Consider the following 13,798-nt stretch of genomic DNA (forward strand, 5'->3'; position numbering starts at 1 on the left):
AATGTCTACGCCTGATCCCTAAAGAACACGAATTCCTAGAGACGACCCAATTCCTAACCCACAGAAACAGCTCTCACTTCTGTTGCCTCCTACACCAGACCCCAGAAGTCTCTGGCCCAGGCCCCAGCATTCTGGCCTCTCCTCTCCCCAGCCACAGCTGCCTTTAGTCGTGATGCACTCAGGTTCCCTCGCTATTCCTCCCTCCACTTTCTGCCTGCCTTTCTGCTTCTCTCAACTGTTTCCTCGTCCTGCACAGTAAGGATCCACAGGCCAGTCTGGCAAAGGCTGGGTCTTTCAACTTTTCAAAAGAAGCCAAATAGTCAGTTTTTCAGGTGAAACCTCCCAATTTATCCATGTTAGCAACTCATCCACATTTTTAAAAGAAAAGAAAAAAAAAAAAAAGAAAGAAATACCATGGGGACCAACTTTGTGTTTGCATAACAAAAGATTTCTGCAGACAGCCCAGCCCCCCGTGCCCCGCATGGGGGCAACTTTGCCTCTTGGCCCTACCGCTTGCTTAACTTAACGCCAGGAACATGGCCCGAGGCTTGTCTGCCTCCTCGGGACTCGAGTGAAAGTTAACTAGCCATTGAAGACCCGACCTAAATTAATTGCTCAGCAGGGCATCTTGCCCCACATTCACTCACTTGAGCAGCATTACTGAGCACCTGCCATGTGCTTGCTGACGGCCCGCTGGGCAGAGACCTCAGAGGTGCGGTCCCTGCCCTTGTAACCCTACAATCCTGTGGTCGAAGGAGGGGAGAGAGGGAAATGGGTGATGGGCATTGAGGAAGGCACTTGCTGGGACGAGGACTGGGTGTTGTACATAAGCAATGGATCATGGGAATCTACCCCCAAAACCAAGAGCACACTACACAGTATGTTAGCCAACTTGACAATAAATTTTAAAAAAGAGAGAGAGAAAAAAAAATCAAGAAAACACATCCGGGCGCCTGGGTGGTTCAGTTGGTTGAGCTTCCAACTCTTGATATTGGCTCAGGTCAGGATCTCAGGGTCATGAATGGAGCCCCGAATTGGGCTCCACGCTGAGCACAGGGCTTGCTTGAGATTCTCTCTCTCTCCCTTTGCTCCTCTCCCATGCTCATGCTCTCTAGAAAAGAAAAGAAAAGAAAAGAAAAGAAAAGAAAAGAAAAGAAAGCACACCAATCATTGTCCAGTGGCTGCTATTGTAAGACTTACAGAGAAGGGGTGTGTGGAGGGTGCCTCTGTGATAGCGAATAATGGGGAGATTTAACTCAGGGGTTCAGGAAAGGGATGAGAGTGAGCAAGAGCTAGAGGGAGTGAAAGGTGTTCTGGAAACAGGGGACAGAAGGGTTTGCATGCAAACAACAATGTATTCGCAGGGCCAAAAGGAGGCCCAAGAGGCTGCATTGCCAAGACGGAGGGCAGGATATGGCAGAAGAGGCAGACAGGGTCAGCTCGAGCAGGCCCTTGAGGTCATGCCAGGGACTTTGACCTTCATCCTGGGCTCTACGGGTAGAAGGTAGCAACTATGGGGAGTGGTTGGAGGGGACATATGGGGACGATGGAGACCAGTTTAGAAGCACATTACAAGGAAGCATCCAGGTAGTTTGGCTGAGGGTGGTACTGAGAAAATGGAGAGGAATAGACAGATCTAAAATACATTTAAGGAACAAAAAGGATGGAACTTGCACGTGGGAGTCCAAGGAAGTTGGTAAGTGTCAAGGGTGACTCCCTTGATTTCTGGCTGGTGTAACCAGGACTCATTTACTGACAAATATTTCTCTCTTTTTTTAATGTTCTTTTTATTTCTTTCTGAAGGAGAGAGAGACAAAGCATGAGCAGGGGAGGGGCAGAGAGAGAGGGAGACACAGAATCCGAAACAGGCTCCAGGCTCTGAGCTGTCAGCACAGAGCCCGACGCGGGGCTTGAACCCATGAACTATGAGATCATGACCTGAGCCGAAGTCGGACGCTTAACCGACCGAGCCACCCAGGCGCCCCACAAATGTTTCTTGAGCATCTGTCCCATACATAGCTCTGTTCTAGGTCTAAGGTTACAGTGATGGACAAAAGAGGTGAGGACCCCTGCCCTTGTGGCTCACTCCCCAGTGGGGATTGATGCAACAAAATAAGTCAAAGATATAGCATGTTGCTAAGACCAGCTACATAATTTGTGGGACCAAGGTCAAAATGAACTTGCAGGGTCCCTTGTTTAAAAAAAGATATCTTGGGGTGCCTGGGTGGCTCAGTTGGTTAAGCGTCCGACTCATCATCTCAGCTCTAGGCTGGATCTGAGGGTGGTGAGCTCAAGTCCCACGTTGGGGGTCCATGCAGGATGTGAAGCCTACTTAATTTAAAAAATTAGAAAGATACTAATGGAATCAGAGTCGGCAACACGGAGCACTAAACCAAGCACAGACTCCTTCTAAGCACAGGGTGGACACCCATGAAGCGAGCCCTACACATTGCAGAGACAAGATCTAAGGAGAAAAATACACTGGGGACATGGGCTAGAGTGTTTCTGGGGAAGGGAAGTTGCAATATTTCATAGAATAGACAGGGAAGGTCTTAGTGGGAAGGAATGTTTGAAAAACTACCTGAAGGAGACGAGAGACCAAATAATATCTAGGAAATAATAAATACATAAATAATAACTATCTAGGGAAGGTGTTTTTGGTAGAGGAAACAGCTAGTGCAAAGGTCCTGAGGCAGGAGTGTGCCCGCTGTGTTGAGGAACAGCAGGAGGCCAGTGTGGCTGAAATGAAGCAAGCAAAGGAGAGAGGGCCCATTGGGAAATCTTTGCAGGGAAAATGGTGGTTAAGATCAGGAGGATGTGGTAGGAGGAAAGGACCAGACTTGCGTCAGGACTTGCTGATGGATGGGATGTGCCTAGGATTGAAGGGAGAAGAAAGGAGCAAGGACAATCTCCTGGATTCTCATGAGCTGATGGACGGTGTGGACGGGCCATTTACCCAGACAACGAAGGAAACATTAAAATTTCAACTGGATAAGGAAATGTTGTTGGATAAGGGGTTAGTTGGACAGGGAAGTGATGAATGGATGTTTGCCCTGGGGTCCCAGAAATGGAAACGCAAAGAAGGTGATGGGAAAGGGAGGCAGTTTGAGCAGAAGGAACCACGTTCCCGGCATGGACTTGCGGGGGGCGCTCTGAGCAAGGTTGTGCTGGACAGAAGGTGTGAGGGGTGGACGGCAAGACAAACCAGAGACGCCAGCGGGAACCTAGTGAGGGAGGATGCTTGTTTCACATTCCCAAGAGCGCTGGGCCCTAGGACATTTCCACATCGATGGTTTCTGGGCTATTTATTTCACCGATACAGAATCATCACTGTACAATTGTACGGTACTGTTTTTTCTGTTGCTTAATTTGGAAATCATGTGCTCTTTTTTAATTATTTGCATTCAATTATGGACCTCTTGGACACCTGCCACGGTGTGCTGGAATTATTTTATAAAGGGCTGAACTTATACTGGGAAAAATATCGCATCATTTCTGAGGTTGATACCAAGGATTCACCGAGAGTAGAGCTGGGTGATGCACACCTTCCCAGCAGCTGGAAAGCAGACATTTGAGCATATAAATTTCTTCCTTGACTCCTACTTTATTAGACAAAGATCTTAAATTTATTCTAGAGTTACTCATTCATTCAACATTTTTTTTTCTAAATCCTTATGTTGTCCCAGGGGATTCTAAGCTCTGGGAATAGAGTGGGGAGCAAACAGCAGACCCAGCTCTTGCTCCCATGGAGCTTAGACATACACCCCCACGCACACACCCCTACAAACTATGTTGTGAGGGAGGAAAAAGCCCTGGGAGTTAGAAAGAGTGTGTAAGCAAAACCTTAGCTAGCCTGGGGAAGCTGGGCTTTAAGGGACAACATGGTAATCAGGTGAAAGGTGAGGAAGAAAAGAGTGTTCCAGGCAATGGCAACTGCATGTGCAAGGGTCCTGAGGCAGGGTGGGGGTGGGGGGACAAATTGAGATAATTAAGAACCAGGAAGGAAGGCAGAGTGGCTAAAGAGAGTGAAGCAAGACTTGTGGAGGGAGAGACAAAGGCAGATGGTTATTTCATTCCTTAAAGCAATGAGAGCCACTGAAGGGTCTTAAGGATCCCATAATCAAGATGATAAGACTTGCATTTTAAATGACCCCTCTGCTACAATGAAGATGAAGAGGTAAGAAGGAGCAAGAATGACTGCGGGCAGACCTGAGGGGGCCACCGCAGCTGTGCGGGTGAGAGACAGTGGTGGTCCAGGCTAGGATGGTCAGTACGGAGGGAGAAAAGCAGAAGGATGTGAGAGGTAAATCAATAGGACTGAATGCAGTTAAGTAAGTGATGGCATCTCTAAGAATTTTAAATGAAGATCTGCCAGGATTATTTGACTTATTGATCATTTGCAACATGGCTAATCCTCTAGGAACAAAAGCCATCGTGAGCGGACGGGACGTGCACGGGACGGTTTGGATAAGTAGTGTCATTATCTGCCCCTTGCCATCAGCCCACCATACCAAGGGCTATGAGCAAATATAAAATAAGAGTGCCTGCCCTCAAGAAGTAAGCCCCAGGTCATTCATTCATTCTTTTCTTTATGGATTAGTGTGTGAGAAATCTCATCACCTACAAGATACTAGGGGACCCTGGAGCAGAGAAGGTCAGTGTCTGCAGCTGGCAAGGGTGGGGGCTAGGTAGCAGAACATGGCAGGGATTGTCGATGAGAATTCCAAACTCAGTTTAGAAATTCGTAACGAGCAGAAAAGTAGAAAATCTACGGGGTGTATGGTGTGGCTGGAGATCAAAGGGCCTTCTGAGGAATAAGAAAATGGCCATTAGTCCAGGTATGGATTTTACACTTTATTCATGTAAAAGAGGCAATTATTTGCTCCATTTTACAGACTAAAATAGGCTTTTTAGATTTTATGGGATTTTAAAAAACAAATATAACTGATTGCAAATCAATTTTTGTGAGGCTATAGATAAAACTTGGCTGAGGAGTCGCTAATGGCAGCATTGATAGCATTCTTATCTGATGCAGATTTCATCACCATGTAAACAGCTCACAAAGAAGGTCTTGGGCGCTGCCTCTATATAATGCTAACTTTTAATTCCAGTCAGCTTTTTCTTTTTAGTACGTCAAGATCGGTATCACTAATCTCACACCTGAGTTAGGAAACAGATACATTAGAGGAAGGTGGGTAGGTTTCATATAGTGGTCAATCATACCCATAAAATAGGTATTTCCCTATAAACTCGGGGAAAGTAGATAATAAAGAAAAAAAAGTGCATGTATAACCATGGAAAGACATTTCTCAGATGTGAGCTTGCTATTAGTCATTTCACACAATGTAACAAAATAAAGCCAAGCCAAGACTTAGAGGCACCCAACACAAAATTTTAATTGTTGGAGTTTACATGTATCCCTAACTTTCTTCGTTTCTCCTTCAAAATTTTATTTCAACCTAATGTTGCTCAACCTTTAGCATAAATTAACGGGAGGAGTGTTCTAGGCAAAAAAAAAAAAAAAAAAAAAAAACCACCTGGCTCTATGTAGGAAATTTTGTATAGAAATATGTACTGGGTTTTTTTAAGTTTGGATACACATGATTGCTTCTTACAATGTTTCTTTCTTTTCACATTAGTTTCACTGTGGAAATAAGGAGTTACAAGAGGGAGAGGCACAAAAGCAAAAGAAGAAATCCTCAATGTACATTTCCTATTATGAGATTCCCTGTAGCTCTGAAGATACATCTCCATAAAGTGATTTGACATCCATAAATGCCAATTTACAAAGCATTATCCACTATCATCAAGGAAAAAAAAAACTATATTCTCCCTCTCTCCCTGCCCAATAAGTAAACTTTGCAAACAATTACAAGTACATGTAATCATAATACAGCAACTTGCATTTCTATAGCAACTTTCACTAGAGAATTTCTCAATGCTTTACAAACAGTAATTAATTAGACCCCCTAACATCCCCGTGAGGAGCCAAGGGAGGTGGGTATGCACTGAACATCCCCCAACACAGACTCGCTGCCACCTCTGGGGTGGATGAACAGCTGTTGTTTAAAAACTGTAGAGCAAACAGAATTCAACATTTTAGAAAATCATTGGACTCAGAAGTCCAAGATGCAAGAGGAAATTGCATCTGGTGCACAGGCCTTTCGTGTTTCATGTAAATGTGATAGAGAGGGATGAGAGCAAGATACTATTTTCTATGTCATCTGCCATCACCGCATCCCCTAAGGCTGGATTCACCCAACGGCATGAAGTGACTCTGCTGGGTTCATCATCCCAGAAATGACCCATTACCAAGCAATTTTGCTGTAAGAGATGTTTCTTAACAAACACACATATCGATCTTATTATTTGCCAGGCACTTTTTACAATGCTTAGTGACTTATAACTTATTTGGTCCTCACAGCAAATCTTCCTGGGGTATTATTATTATTATTATTATTATTACTACTACTACCACCATCTTACAGGTGAGGAAGTGAGGCATAGAAGGTTTAACAAATTGGCCCCAAGTCCCTCAGCTAGTGAGTTGCTGAGCCAATGCAGTCTGGTTCCAGAACGCATGCTGTACCTTTACCCTATGCTACCTCTCAGGGTTGGCATCGCCTGTAAATAAACTTGAACGTTTACAGATTGGCACATTTTCTCAACTTGGTCATGCAGTTTGTCTCCTATTTCGAGGAGGGGTTGGTTTTTGTTTGTTTGTTTGTTTGTTTGTTTGTTTGTTTTTTCCACTCATGTGGTTACCAGGAGTAGTGACTCAGAAGGCAAGCAGCCAATCTGGAAAGAAAAGGAAGAGCCTCTTGCTTCAGCACCTTGGAGAGCGCCCCCCCCCCCCCCCCGCCCCCCCCTGCCCCGACTGCTTACCCCAGCACTATAGCCCCTCTTTCAGACCTACTGAGGCTCTCTCGCAAGGCTGGAGCCTGAGAACAGGCAGAGCCAACCTAGCGGGGATTGTTTTTCACTTATTTCTGCCTTTATGACAACAGGAAATGGGTACAAGATTATCAGGTTAGTTTAGCCCGGGCCGTCTCGAACCTGGGACCTAACAGCTCTGGTTTTCCCATTCTTGGGATGTCTTGGGCCTAGAAGCTGATGAATTTCATACCCACTGTTATTTTCCCACTTCACATGGACGTGCCTCTCTCTTTTTTTCCTCCCAGATCTCTGGCAGGAGACCATCTCCCAGGGCAACTAGGCTTTTGCTCAAGGGCCATTCATGTACTTTTTCAGTTTGCCCTGGGGGAGAGACAGTGAAGTGGTCGACCCTGAATAACAAAGGTTTGAACTGTGTGGGTCCCCTTACGTACACACACACACACACACACACACACACACACACACACACAGTACATGTATGTATACACGCATACACAGTACAGCATTGTAAGTGCGTTTTCTCTTCCTTAGGATTTTCTTAACATTTTCTTTTCTTTAACATTTCCATTTCTCTAACATATTCCTCTCTAGGAATACAGTATATAATACATATGACATACAAACTGTGTTAATCAACTGTTTATGTTATCAGTGAGGCTTCCAGTCAACAGTAGACTATTAGTCGTTAAGTTTCTGAGGAGTCGAAAGGTATACTCAGATTTTTGACTGCGTGGTTCAAGGGCCAACCGTATGTGTTTAAGGGCACTGGTTCTGAAGTTAGACTGCCTGAAAATTCACCTCACCTCTGCTACTTCCCAGATAAGACCTTGGGAAAGGTACACAGCTTTTTAAGCCCCAGTTTTTCCATCTGTACAATGGGGTTAAGATGAATGATAGTTGAGTCAAAGGATCATTCTAAGGCTTAAATAAGGTCATATGATTAGATAATGGATTTTATTATAAGAAGAAATAGGGAAAGTACTGATATCCCTTTCTGAACAAATGAGACTCGTGTGACGGATTACTTTCCCTCTCTACCTTGGCCGTCAGGGAGCTTCAGACCAAAGCTCCCACTTGGCATTGGCAGCTCGATAGGACCCTATGAATTGCCTAGTGGTATTTCTTCTCCTCTGATGCTGATCTTCCCTTCTCATTGACATATTATTTGATCCTGATATATTTTTTTTTTTTTGTAATTTTATTGTCTGTGTCATTTCAGGTCACTGCATAAGATAGATAGACAAATGTGGATCATTAGAATATAAGTCACAAGTGAGCAAAGAGTTTGGTCTGGTTTGTTTGTTGCTATGCCCACAAAAGACTGGGACAGTACAAGTCAGTCGCATCTGTCCATAACTGATGCTTGGAGTAATCCCTTTACTTGGAGACACTACGGTGACTAACCGAGTAGCTTTGCATCGGCGCTGAGTTAGCTGGCTGCTACAAGTTCACTAATTATCTATGATTCCAAGAGCTCTTGCCAGGAGATCTTTCAGTGATGATGCTGTTTACAGTGCCGTCTATCTTTCTCGAGTTGTCTAAGGGCAGAAAATGAGGAAGCGGGATGGGAGGCTGGTCAGAGAAATTTCTCCTTATCAATATAACTAATCTTGGGATCTCAGCTGGTGCAGACCCCTTCCCAAAAAAAGCTAGCAGGGTTTGACCAATGGGATAGAAGCAAGAGTAGTAAAATTGGTTGCAAAAACATGCCCTTCTGACTCAGAGACCCAGTGTGTGGGCAGAGCTGGGCCGGCTCCTGTGCCGGGGGAGATCCCCTGGGAAGGGCTGGATCCTTCCCTGTGACACAGTGAAAGGCTTCAGTGCTGTTGCTATTTGTGACAGATTATTAGACAATATGAATGCACCAGGGGGATGGGAGTGCAGGGAGAGACTTGGTCAAATCAGATCACAGCAGCTCACACTGCCTCCAAACCCTCATCAGCCAAATTCAACTCCAATTTAACTTACATTTCCTGAGTGCTTACTATACGCCAAGGCCAGGGAATTGCCGGATGCCGCAGGTTTCCAGGCATTTGGCTGTAAGAAAACAGAAAAAAAAAAAAAAAAAATGGAAAAGATGCTCACACATTTCTCTCTCTCCTTCACTTTCTCCCCTCGGTCTGTTGGCCTTGCCCTTAAGATTTTAACACCCTCCCAAGTAGGAATCAGCTTCCCTTCTGATTTTTGGAAGGCATCCAGCTGCTCTCTTCTCTCTCTCTGCAGGGCATCATACACACAGCAATTCCAGCCAGGCAGGGAGCGCTTTTCTTTCCCCCACTTCAGGAAATCTTCCAGCTCTGGTCTTGTTACAAGAATCCTGCATTTGAAGTCTCCCTGGGAATAAACACACGTTTCTGATAACTCTAAAGATTAAGCCAATGAAATAAAAATTCATTTTTGAGACATAAACTGTAAATGACCGGGATTTTCCACGGAAATATTGGCACTTTGGTGGAGGCACGGCGGCCCTCAAGTTGATGGTCGTTTGCTGCAACGTGCCAGGCAGTCCTGCGGTCGTTCAATAGACAAGACATCATCAAATACCACATCTGAATTCTGTTCAGATTATTAGAATGAAAAGGGTAATTCAATTCAATTGCCTGGAGAATCATCCTACACAGGCATAAACAAAGCTGGCCAGAGGCAAAACTGCTTAGCAAGGGAAGAGTGGCTGGGGCCCTGGGCCTGCCTTCCTCCCCACCCCCCAGCTTAGTCCTCCCCTCTGCAGGAATCCCGGCTGAATTGAAATCAACGTGTTGCCCCTCCCAAGGGTATTTGCTTTTCCAGTGTTTTTTCTAGTTTGATAATGAAGGGATTAAAAACTCACCTTTATCAAACACCTACAATGGACCAGGCCCATTTTCACAATGTTAATCCCTGGACACACTCTGCACTTGTTCATTCAAAAACTACTATCTACACCCAGCCAGGCACTGTGCCGGGTGCCGGAGATCCAGCAGAGATCAAAGAGTCAGATCCTCCCCTCTCTGGGCTCTGCAGCCTGATGAGAAGAAAAAAAAAGCAATAGACTAACAAATACGTAAACGTTTGTCAAGTCCTGATAAGTGCTGTGCAGAAATATCCAGCAGGGGAAGGGGACAGGGAGCGCCCAAAAGGAAATGCCGTGAGAGATAGGGTGGCCGTGCGGGGACTCTCAGAGGAGGGGACAGTTGGGCAGAATGAATGAGCTATGCTGCTATCTGGGGGAAACACATTCCAGGCTGAGGGCCCAGGAACAGCATGAGCAAAGGCCCTGGGGTGTTCCCATCAGGAGGCACATGGGAGGGAGCCGAGTGAATGGGAGAGACATGCTTTGTAGGCCAGGATGAGAGTTACCCACTCGGGGATATTGGAAGCCACTGGAGGGTCTAAGGAAAGCAGCGACATTGGAAGTTCATTGACTTGGGTTTTCAGAGCAAGCTTCTGAAAGCTATATGGGGACAAACTATATGGGGAAAGCTATATGGTACCTATATGGGGACAAACAGGGAGACAGAGGCCCGTCAGGAGACAGCAGCAGTAACCAGTCACTGAGGTGGCCTGGACAAGAGCGAACCAGGGGAGGTGATGCTGAGATGTCAGGTCCTACCCTCTCTTGTGGAGACGGGGGTCCCGGTCCGGCAAGTGAGGAAACAGAAGTGCAGCGAGGGTAGGTAATTACCCATGGCTGGGTGATTGCTGAGAGTCCCACAGGCTGCCCATTGCAGAGGCCTGGCTCTCTTTACTCTGCCACAAGCTTCTCTGTTGCCACGCAGTGAAAGGTACTGCTCCCTGGCGAAGGCATTTGAGTCCTCAGAGAGCAGAAAGAGGGATTTAGGGAGGCTGGCGATTTTTCTGGGCCCTTGTCATCTCACTCCAGCCTTTGCTTCGGCGGGGTTCCACCAAGTCTTAATCATAACGGTCAACACGTACCATGTTAGCACTCTGGACGTGGCAGTGTTCTAAGGGCTCCCCCCTTGTTATTGCAACGATCCCCATAATAGCTCCCAGGAAGGAACTACCATTATCATTCCCATTTTACAGATTGGGAAACTGAGGCTGAGCTGTGTTCATCAGTCCAAGATGAAAGAGCTGGAATGTAGATCCCGGCGGTGAGGTTCCCAGAGCCCCAACCCTTCAATATCCTGCCACTTCTTCCTTGAAGAGATGTTTACTTTGCAGTGTTTTTCTACTGAATCGTGGGCTTAGAGACTGAAGTTCACACCACTGATACACGTTGAAACTGGCCCCCACTGACATGACCTTGGGGCACATTGGAGAGAGTGTCCACCAGGGCCCCTCCTCAAGGGTGCTGCCAGGATGGAGGCCACATGAGGTGGCCTCCGGGTCCCCATCCATCTCCAAGTCGTTGCTAAGTCTCGTATCCCTGCCTTGTCCATCCTGGGTACAAGTCTCCCGGAGGTTGGGAGGGGAGAGTGGTGATCAATAGAACCACAGCCGCCAGCTCCTAATTTCATTGGACGGATGACAGAAACGCTTCCAATCCTCCTTTCTTCCAAGTTTTGAGAGGAAAGGGGAAACAGAGGTATAGGCTTGGCAGCTGGGTTGGGGTGGGGGGGGAAGGGGACAGCATGGGAACAGGGCAAGAGTGGGGGAGGCGTGGTGCATTCGGGCTCTCCAAAGACAAACTGAACTATTCTCAGAGGAAGGGAAGGTGGTGTGCGCCCCCCTCCTCCACCCCTGGGAGAGAGACATGAGGAGATGCTCATTTTCAAAACACTGCAATCCAGATTCCCCCCAAAAGTCCCTCTGTTGTCACACAACAAGCCCCCACCTCTACCCACCCTGCCTCAAAGGCACTTCATCATGTATTAGAGCCTCTCTAATTCCCCCCCCCCCACCAGGTAGATGACCTGGCTCCCCCTTTATGCCCCACCCAGCTAATAAAAATAAAAATAACATCTTCTCTTTATTGAGCTCTGCTTTTACGCACTTTAGCTCATTCGTGTTCGCATCAGAATAGCCCTGCAAGATGTGTCTGCTTATCTCCATTTTACAGAGGAGCCGCCCGCACAGAGCTCAGAGAAGTGAAGTGACAAGTGACTTGCCCAAGGTCACACACTGAGTAACTGGAGGACCAGTCACCCACACCTGACTCAGCTCAGGCTCTGTCTCCACCACCCCACCCTACCCCCAAGTTACTAAGTTACTGGAGGGCTGGCAACTTTTCTTGTTCAGTTTTGCATCCCCAGCATCCAGTTGGTACTAAGTAAATATTGATGGAAATGACACATGGATGAATAAATGGATGAAAACTGCCTTAGAATGAACTGGCTGATATAAATATGCCACATGCACTTACATTGTCAGAGACAATGCCAACAGTTTTTCAGAACCATTTATTCATTCAACAAATACAAAATGTGCTTATTGGAAATGCACTGAGTGCCGGGCAATGTGTTTGATGCGGGGAGATTGTGGGAACAGAGCCATCCTGGTCCAACCTCCAGGAGCTCATAAAACAGAGGGAGAGAAAAGACCAAGACCAAAGCAAGCAGCCAGCAAAGTCACAGAAGAAAAAAATATTTGCAAATAATTAACAAGTGAAGAAGGGAGAGTGGGGACACTAAGGAGAGGGCTTTGGTAGACAGGAACGTTCTCTGAGGAAGAAACGTTCAAACTTGACTAGAAGTCACCCAGGAAAAAGTCAGGGAAGAGTTTCGGGCAGAATGAATGGCATATGTGAGGGCCCAAAGGCAGGATTAAGTGCGTAGAGCCTTCCAGAAAGTACAGGAAGACTATGTGGGTAGAGCCAAGGGTCCAGAGATGGAAGGAGACATGGGGCGGGGTGGGGGTGGGGAGGCCTTTCAGGCCTTGTTAAGTATTTTGGAATCCAGCCTCATGGCAATGGCAACCCTTCGAGGGATGGGAAGCATGCAAGTGACATCCTGAGATCTGTTCCCGCTCGGTAGGCAAAGGGGAGCAGAGAAGGAGCAGAGAAGCTGGTTAGGAGGCTGCAGTCATGCAGATAAGAGCCGCTTGGGCCAGAAGCGTTAGGAAGTGGATGCATTTGGAAGCAGGAAACTGAGCAAAGGAAACTATATGGACCTAACTGGGCCGTGTCCACAAATGTACCCATGATGTAGTCAGGGCAGTGGGGGCCTGAAAACAGATAAGATTCTAATCCATAATCTATCTTTTATGACTGTGTCGTCAGGCCATCCAATCTGCTGGAGCCTCAGTTTCCTCATCCGGAAAATGAGGCGTCCCAGGAATGTTGTTGCTGAGACAATGCATGCCACGGTGTGGGGCATGGTGATCTTCTCCCTTTGCCACCTCCAGATACTGGTGGTCCGACTTCCCCACTGCCCTCCTGAATACCGGGCTCTACTGCCCCAGTAAACATTTTTCAAGAAAGAATTAATCTCCAAGTATTCCATGCCAAAGGAAAAGTGCAGAATAGCCTTGCAATAGTCTGCCAGCCTCACGCCGCTAATACTTATCACGGCCACGGCGCCTCAGTACTTTACCAGTAACTCAATTACCAGTCCCTGGGCGCCTCCCGGCACAAAGCCTTTCCCGTGGGTCCCCACTGCCTTCCTGAGAAGCCCCGGACACAAGTCAATTCCTTGGCCCTAATGAGAGCTTTTCAACACCTGACAGTAGCCATGGAGCGTGTGCTAAGTACAGCCGTCAGGCCACCCCGGCTGCCTCCCAACCTCCCAAGACAGGGGGTCCTGGCCAGCCGGGAGGTGCCACGTGGGCTCTGGCATCAGGGCCTCACACAGCAGATGTTGCCGCCTTCAAAGCCGGGCCAATTATGATGTTAACGCCCTGGACATTAATCCCTGGGTCCTTGCCAGCCAGGACCTGCTCTGCTCTCTGGTTGAATAGCACAGGTCCTCTGGGGGTGGGGGTGGGGGGCGGCAGGGATGAAGGAAGGGTCTTGGGAAAGTCGCAC

At 47.0% G+C, this 13,798-nt stretch overlaps 1 protein-coding gene and 1 long non-coding RNA gene across 4 annotated transcripts in view; one reads left to right on the top strand and one right to left on the bottom strand.

Annotated features, from left to right (window-relative positions):
• The window catches only part of CACNG2 (calcium voltage-gated channel auxiliary subunit gamma 2), a 107,937-nt gene that overhangs the window by 40,543 nt on the left and 53,596 nt on the right, over positions 1-13,798 (top strand). The gene's annotated exons all lie outside the window — the stretch shown is intronic.
• The window catches only part of LOC147578914 (uncharacterized), a 107,974-nt gene that overhangs the window by 10,733 nt on the left and 83,443 nt on the right, over positions 1-13,798 (bottom strand). For 2 of the 3 annotated variants that reach the window (XR_015253334.1, XR_015253332.1), the window contains exons 3-5: positions 10,487-10,688; positions 9,725-9,898; positions 8,866-9,231 (exon numbers count right to left, since the gene is read on the bottom strand). This is a non-coding gene — a long non-coding RNA (uncharacterized LOC147578914). The remainder of the gene's footprint in view (positions 1-8,865; positions 9,232-9,724; positions 9,899-10,486; positions 10,689-13,798) is intronic. The other variant, XR_015253333.1, reaches the window with a different exon arrangement.

The sequence above is a fragment of the Puma concolor genome, chromosome B4, assembly GCF_028749965.1.
Source record: "Puma concolor isolate L17-30 chromosome B4, mPumCon1.1.hap2, whole genome shotgun sequence".
NCBI lineage: Eukaryota > Metazoa > Chordata > Mammalia > Carnivora > Felidae > Puma > Puma concolor.